Consider the following 9,124-nt stretch of genomic DNA (forward strand, 5'->3'; position numbering starts at 1 on the left):
AGAATAGTTTTGGAGATTTCTAGTAGTTGGATTCTAGTGTAATTACAACCATGTTTTATAGTGCTGGAGACGGGTATGTCAGGTGTTTCATACATTGTCGATACATGGATGTTTGACCTTAGTGGCATTAACAAACGAGGTTGTTGAATTCATTGATTGTTGTGCTTAGTGTTCTAACCTATTTGGTAGAGTGTTATTTAAAGACCTTGTGGAGTTTCATCCCAGTTTGGTAGTGGAAAATTCTAGTGTTGATTGCACCTGCCAATGACTTGGGTTTCATTTTATATTGTTTTTTTATTGTTGATAATGTGTTGTTTGGTTTCGGGAGGCATTTTAAATTAGTTGGAGGCTGAATCAGGCTTCACTTATCTAGAATGTTTTGTAGTATGTTTCTTCATCTTTCCATAGGATGCTTAATCACCATGTTTGGTCTAAACATTTGAGAGATATGGGTTTCTTAAAACATCCTTGTTGGTGTCTCTAGCAGAGTGAGTCTTTAATTTTGTACGGAAGAGTAGACATTGAAGACGGTATAATTTGGACTTTGTGGATTATGAAAGTTTTAGTTATTTCATGATCTTTTCAAAGAGTATGGGTTTCTAATTCTCATTGCATATAATTGGAGTTAGGTTGCTCTGAAGTTGTTGCACTGTTGTGTCTGAACTTTAGGCGTCGTTATAATCACCAATAAATCGACCGCGTTTTGATAGTTGCAGAGCCCAAATTTGCGAATTCTCTTTAAGCAAAACTTGTAGGTCTTTTCAGTACCTTTTTAATGGGTATTTACTTGTAACTGTCTGTTAAATAGATTTGGAGAGGTGGTTGCCCGGATATAAGTCGAATCTCTAATGTGCAGTATCTCAGGGTGAGTTTAGCTGTAGGTCATGCAGAGTTGAGGGCTATAAGGATAAATTTGGGTGCAACTTTATTGCAAAAGTCGTGGACAATTTTCAAAACTTTTCCAACGCGCGTTCGTTGTAGTTTAAGTTGAGTATAGTAGGAGTTATAGGTTTTTGAATTTTAGTTGTCCATTGTTTCAATCCTATCAGTTTTGCAACAAAAGAGTTGCATTGTTTTATCGGTTTGGAAACCATTCCGAGACACTCATTATAATAAAAGTTCTAGGGAATGTTATAATCTTTTCAATGAGTTTATATTTGCAAAATTTTGTTAGCTGCAGGGAGTTATGATATAATGTATAGAATGTGCTTGGATGAATATGTGGGCAGACATAACATGCTTAAATTGATTCTTGTTTGCATGATGTGAGATTAGGCTTAAATGATTTAAAAAGTTATCATATTGCTTCTATACTTATATTTGTTCTAGGTGTCTCGTAATGAAGAACCTAAAGTTATTAGTCTTTCAATGAACGCTTAATATTAGAAGAGTAATGAACCTGATAAAATCTATTGCTTGCTGTTGGGACTGCATGACCAGTTTTAGTTATGCAGCTAGTTCAATGAAGTAAACCATCTTTTCTGTAGAGATGTTATATATAAAAGTTGTAGCCAACTTCTTTATCTTACTTGTGTAAAAATTTCGTGACCATAGGTCTAGTAGTTTGGAAGTTATGATTTTCTCAAGTCCAGTCTTGAAATCTGTGCACATTCTGTACAGATTTCGAAGCTGACCTTGTTTGCCCAATTTAAACTTCGAATAACTTATTATAAATTATAAAGAAGTTGTAGTACTTTTCTTAATCTTTTCAACAAATTTTGGATTAATTTTTTTTGGAGATCTATAAGTTAAGTTACAGCTGTTTTAAGTGTGATCTCTGAATCTTTCCAAATTTGGACAGCAGAGCCTTTCTCGTGTCTTTTGACCTTAATATGCATTGAATTAACTTGATATGTTTATAAATGAATTATAGACAATTCTACTAGCTTTCTAAAAAGTCTGGGAGCACCTGAATTGGATGATTGAGACTCCAATTATGGATTTTTGAATTGAGTAGTTGAATTATGTCCAAGTCTGGACAGAATTTACGTTTAGCATTGTTTGACCTTTCTAAGTGTCAAATCTTGTTGTGATGATAATACCAAGGGTATAGTGGACTTTATAAGATTTCCATAAAGTCCTAGTTTACTAATTTTCGATGCATATTTTGTGAGTTAGGAGCAAAACAATTAACCGCTGTGCTGCTATCTAGAAATATGCAAGCATTAAGTTGCTCTCTTGAAGTTGCTCTTGTTTGGCTAAGTTTGGTTTAGGCTATAGGAACATTATATGCCTTGCATTCATATACACATTCCTTGAAGTATTTGCATATGTCAATGATTGATTTGGTGTCAGGAAAGCTTGGTCCGAGATATATAGGACCGTCTACTATCTTGGCCGAGTTGGCAGCTGGGCTTAGCACATGTAATTGTCGGAATCTATGATTAGAGTACACCATGTATTCCATGTCTTTATGTTGAGGAAGTATTTGCGGAATCCAGACCATCAAATCGAGCTAGAGCCGATTCCTGTGTAGCAAGACCAGACTCTAGAGTGTCGTCTGCTGCGTATCTTAGAATCCTAGGAGCTTGAGGAGCTGATGCGGCAGAACTACTCGAACTTTTATTTATGTGTGAGTTTTGTTGATTCATTAATCTTTCTTTTGTTGTTTCGATAGAAGTGTCGGAATTCGAGGTCGAATTCTTTTTAAGGGGGGTAGAGTGTGATACCCAATTTTCTGAAAAGAAGTTAAATTTATTTTTCCCTTTTCTTTCGTGATCTGTGTAGTTGGGGTTGGAGTTTTTTAGGAAGCATTCACCAGTAAAACAGTAGAATACTTGTTGGACTTGTGCGCTGGGGTCGGGAGCAGACGTGAGAGCGAGTTTGGGTCGTGGATCTCGATCCGGCGGTGGGGAGCCCATTAGTTTCCCCCCCTTAACCCTAGCCGCCCCTCCCTCTCACTCCCCCACCCCTTTGGCCGCCCCCCCTCTCTTTTCCTCTCTTCCACGCTTGCAGCTGCCCCAATTCCTCTCCTCTTGGCTGCAGCCGCCCACTCCCCATCAAACCCTAGCCACCCCCTTCCCCAATCCCCCTCCCAAGGTGCAGCCCCTCTCCTTTGGGATCTCCATCGAGTGGTGCAAGCCTCTAATTGGAGAATTGGTGGAGGAAGAACAAAGAGGTGAAGGAATAACTCAAGGTGATCTTATGTTTATTTTGTATTTTTGCTGCGATTACGTTTGATTAACCGTTCCCCTAAGCGAATTGGTGGTAGTGCTGTCCTGATTTTGGGTGGCAGGCGGACAGAAGTATTGTGGGCAGTTTCTGGGGTTTTTTCGGCGATAATTAGCTGTAATCACTATGATAATCATGTAGAGCTTTGTCATACCTTTCCAACTAGTACTTATGCGCTCGATTCGGAGTTATAATTTAGGAGATATCGCTGTTTGAATCCGGGTATGTTGCTGTCCAAAAAAAACAGATTTTCGCAGGTGGGCGAACAGCATTAGTATTAGCAGATTCTGGGTATTTTTCGTGGCAAATTAGTGATAATCAATATGATAATCATGTAGAGCTTTGTCATACCTTTCCAACGAGTACTTATGCGCTTGATTCGGAGTTATAATTTAGGAGCTATCGCTGTTTGAATCTGGGTACGTTGTTGTCCAAAAACAGATTGCAGGATGTATCTTGTGAACGGTTTTGGGCTAAGTAGATGTGGGAATTTAATTATCTTTGGAATACAAAACTTGTGGGGAATTTTATGTAGATGCTTTCGGAGTTTTTGATTGATATCACTGCTGTTATAATTTTAAAGTTATGAAATTATCAAGCAGCGCCGCTGCAATTTGGTGGTGATGGGGAGAGTTGTCGCTCGCGACGGGTTGGAATTGTGCGTAGGTGCGGCGTTGTTTATTAGCGTTTGTTATGTGAATTTGTGCACTAAGGTGTGTGTCAAAAACAGGTGGTGGACTTCCGGATCATACTTAGTACCATTCTAAAATTCCGGGGAAGGCAAGTAAATACAGTGGTGGTTGCTACCGTTTGGTTTGCATCCTAGTCCCTGTCATTGAGTATGCATAAGTTTTAAATATATTAATCATTGAATTCTATGATGAAGTTTATTGGTTTGAAAGTATTAATTCTCAATTGTCTAATATTGTGGATGACCATAATTTGGTAATGATATATATGGTTGATTCCCATCTTGGATGAAGTTGAAGTGTCTTTTTTTGAATCACGTTATATGAAGTGTTGTAGGCATATCATGCACATCGCATCATCCATATTGCATTTTGAAGTTATGTCGTGATCTTATGGTCCGACCGTACCGGTACATTTTTAGCATCGTACGTTGCCCGAGGAGGGGTACGATGCGGCTTCATATCCTTAGAGGTATGAAGGCAGAAGTCATCCTTGCATTTGCAGACATTTGCACTCATGAGGAATATATGATGTGTGACATTACTATGTTACTATTGTGGTTTCTACCCGCGAGGTGTGGTAACTAGGTGTGTTGTATGTTGTATACGTGCTGCACCTTCGTAATAAGAAGGTTGTGGAATCAAGTGGTGGTAAAACAATGTTCTTATGTGGTTAAACAGTTTGATATTATTTTACATGCTGAGATGTGTCATCTCACTCTTGCATTACTCAATGCAGGTACTTGATACATGTTGGGAATGAGGGGAGTAGCAGCACGTCCACTTTCACTCTCACAATAACGCTACCCAGGCGCAGCCATGATTTAATTAGAAACTTATTATCAAAGGAAGTTTGTTTTTTTATATAGTCGTGCGCACTGGTTAATTCATTTCAGGTCGTATGTTTATCTTTTCTTGCTAGCCGATTAATAATACTTAGTATGTTTTTGTCATGATATATGTTTATACACTGTTGCCCCCTCATTTATGCAATCTTGCAAAGGGGATGCTGCCGAAATTTTATATATGGACGTCGGAAGTGTAGTTCAGTAGCATTCCGGGTTGTTTGTGGAACCCGGAGTGTTACATCCCAGTTAAGGGATCAATGACAAACTCAACTTCCCTATATGGTGGCATCCCTGGTAACTCTTCTAGGAAGACATCCGAAAAATCTCTAACCACACGGATGTTGACACCAACAAACTTCCCATCTACTAAGAATGCCGCTAGTCAGGTGGCGGTAGTTACTGCAATTCCAACTTCAAATCTTTATCCTTTGGATCTGGTGACTTCAATGGTTCCTTTAGCACAATGTATAAACTACCTTTGCCTTTCTTAACCATGACATACCAAGGATCACGTCTATAGTGCTCTCTTCTAACACTATAGGGTAGCCCATCTAGGTTAGAAACACAGGGTACGAAAGAAAGGATTGTAGACAAGGCATGTAATTACGAGGCATGTTACTTTGGGGGATTTATTAGTTAAGTGTGTCGCCTACTAAAGCTAATTCATTACCTTATGGTGGTACATGCTAAGATGCCCAACTATAATGTTTCAATCAATCAAAGAAGCAAATCAGGCATTTATCATCAGAACAATCAACCAACACTTTTAAATAGAGAAAATAGTTTTGATTTTTGTCATAGGTTTCTTATCTCTTAAAAGATCATAAGTGTTGGATTCCAAGGTGTGAAATCCATCTTGTCTCAGAGTAGAAAAGATAAGAATGATCAGAGTAGAACAATAGAAGGTGAGACAGGATTAAGGTAAGAATAGAGAGAATTAGAGTAAGGTAAGTATATAAGGGTTTTGTCCATTTCTATCTAGGTTTCGTCCTACAGTCAACATTTCCTCTGATACCACTTCTGTCACACCCGGCTTTAAGGAACAAAGCCAGCTGCATCTCATACATGCGCCAAGAAGACAACATATATAATAACAGAGTGTATAAAGATAAATGTCACAATAATCAGAGTATTTATTACATTGCGGAAGACTTATTACAAAATAAAAGAATAAACATAAAACAAACTAAGGATCGTTGGCGCTAATGTCAACTGAGAAACGCCACCTAGATCAGATCATACTCCTCGCCTTGTGGCTCCTCCTGAACTACCTGCTCTTCTCCTGTGGGGGGGGTGTGAGACAGCAAGGGTGAGCTCACACATGATCATCGCTCAACAAGTTGTGGGGAACCAGTGGACATGAACTCACAAAGGTGGGAGTTCATGTGATGTGTAAGGCTAATCAATGACAGGGGTTAAAACTGAGCATTGCTTTTAAGTAGTTGGTCAAAATTTTATTAGCAGTTACTAAGTGTAAGTAAATACCAAACCTTAATAAATAATAGAACAAAATTAATAATAAACCCATGCATATGCAAATGACAAAATTGAATTTAAGTTCCATAATTTAATCATCAGAGAGTCCTGAGCTGCTCATGACCGTGAGCTCGGCTAGTATACCAGTTTTACACTCTGCAGAGGTGGTACCCTTTACCCACAAGTCATGTTACCCATCTGCCAAGGGATCACGACTTCCCATACACCTCTACCGAGGAGGCGAGGCAGGGTAACACTACGAGGCCTTTACAAAGTTCCACTAGCTTCAGAAAACCCGCTACAGTTTATAGGAAGCTCCAATGCAGGGTTCTTGCCTGACCGCCATCGCAGCAAAATCAACCAAGGACCTCCCTACACTGACCACTCCCCTACTGCCCTTGCCCCTTTCGGGTAAGGTAGTCCTCCACTAGCTTTCCTAATTAATCAGCCAAGGGCGTCCATAAACCCTTGTGGTGGCACGTGTTTCTCAAGTTAAGCTCTATGTTCCAATTAACATCAATGATCTTGACATGAACATGAATAGAATAACAAAAGAATTGGAACATAGATATAATAAATGATTATCCCAAAACCATGTAAAGCAATAGCAAACTACCCAAGTGATTCAGGGGTAAACAAGGTAATGTGATAAACAATCTAGGGTGACCTATCGGGTCCCATCAAAATTAAACCTATGCATGAATAAGTGATATTAAAGAACATTATTGGGTAAAAAGTGGTCAAGGGCACAACTTGCCTTCAATGAGCTCCTGCTCAGCTACTTCTATCTGCTCACCAGGATCCTCAGTAGCTTGATCGTCTACTCACCACAGTACAAACAAGCACAGGATATAGAGAAAATCAACATCACACCAAACATGTAAACAAAATATACAGTAATAATCTACACATTAAAATAAAATCCTAGGAACAGAAATCATAATTTTTGGAGTTATAGATTTTTAGTTATGAATTTCCAAATGTTTTATGTGCTTAAAATAGGATTAAGTGAGAGATTATTTTTATTACTGTTTTCATGTCAAAACAGAGACTCTAAGTGATAGTTAATAATATTACAAAATTTTAGAAAGTGGAATGGAGTAATTTGGAGTTCAAATGAATTTTCTATGAATTATTAAAGTTCTAGCACTCATTTATATAATAAAAACCTATTTTCTAATTCATTTATTCATTTTATCACGCCACTGGACTGGGCCTCATTTTCTGTAAAGTACAGGGGTTCTGGCGTAAATATTCCACACACTCAGGGAGACACCCGAGTGGACTGCGGGTTTATTTCCTTTTTCTCCGAGGGCTCTTTAGCAAAGTGGCCAGTGAAGCGGTATCGGCTCCCGCGAGCCGTCCGATCCAAACGGACGCGCGAGATTAGATCTAGGTTTTAACGAAACGGTACGCAGCGCCCACCGTTGGATTGGAGATCTACGGTCCGCGCTCTTCATAACCGAGATTGTCGCGTACCCCTCGGATCTTAGATCTACGACCCGAATTCATAAAGGGGTGTTTCTGATCTAATCAGAGCCGTTGCTTAAAAGATCAACGGCACCACACCATCGTCTTCCTCCCGCCAGTAGGCGGACGCGCCGCCCCAACCCTCACCGACGCTCCGCCGCGGCAAGCAAATCCACGCCTCGGACAACTACTTCGAACCCCGGATTATAAAAACTACTGCGGTTATGGCGAGGAAGGTAATAGGTTAGGTCGTACCGGTCGATCTGGCGCCCAAAACAGCCGGCCACGACCGACCACAATTTCCACCGCGAAAAACACTCCGGCGATGAATTAGGTGGATTCTAGGGACCGCCACACCTGGCGGCTTGCCTGACGATGACCCGCGTGCTCCCGCGAACCTCAATTGCGACTACTCCGAGCCAGGACGACGGCGTTCCGAGGAAACGACGCGGCGGCTATCCCTTTCCTCTCTCTCTGGCGGTGAGTAACACGAAGTGGTTGCAGACGTGCGTGGTCAAGGGGAGCCCGCCGTTTTATCAGCGGGGTTGGCGCATGCAGGATTCCGCAGGAGACCCGCGCACGCCGGGTGGTTGAAGGGAGGTCGCACACGGAGATGGCGGAGCTCTGGTAGGAGTGGGTTCCAACTAACGGATGGGTCCAAGGTGACAGTGTGCGAGACTGCGGGATTGAGCGCGTGTACCTGAGACGGAATGGTGGGGCCTGGTTGCCAGTGCTTGAAGCCTCGCCCAAGCGCTCAGGGTCACTGGCCAGTGGGCCCGCACGTCAGTGAGTGCGTGCGCGCGACCGCGGGTGAAGGGGATATTTGGGCTGCGCGGAGGTAAAGGGTTCTTGGGCCAAAAGTGATGTAACCGGCCCAGCAATGGTTAGGTCTCTTTTTCTTTTTCTTATTTATATTTTCCCTTTTTCATTTGAGTTCAAATTTCAAACTCGAATTCTTTGGTAAATTCTCCTCAGATTTAAAGTATAATTTAAACATACTAGTCTTACTTTTATTTATAATTTTTGGTTTATATATATTTCCCTTTTTAGTAATTCTTTTCCTCCCCCTTCATATTTCTTTGGAGTTTTGCTTTCCAAAATAGAATTCAAATCCCATGTGTGTATTAACATATTAATAATACCTTTACTTTATTGGCCATAAATGCACAATCAAGTAAAACTCAGCATGATGCATGATTTATTTAGGTGTTATTAGTTATTAAATTCCCTTTTGATGGTGTTTATTCACATGTAATGATAAGTGGATACAATATACACGTATACATAAAGGAAATAACTTTTCTCCTTTTATATGACCTCTTACAAATTGGGTGTTACAAATAAACAAGTGATGACCAAACAAAGAAATATCAACCAAACCAAATCAAATGTTAGGAAAGCCCAAAAAATCAAAACACATCCATCGTGAACTCCCCGAGCCGATTCTTGGCCAAGACTACATGCATCCCC

This window comes from Zea mays, chromosome 8 (genome assembly GCF_902167145.1).
Source record: "Zea mays cultivar B73 chromosome 8, Zm-B73-REFERENCE-NAM-5.0, whole genome shotgun sequence".
NCBI lineage: Eukaryota > Viridiplantae > Streptophyta > Magnoliopsida > Poales > Poaceae > Zea > Zea mays.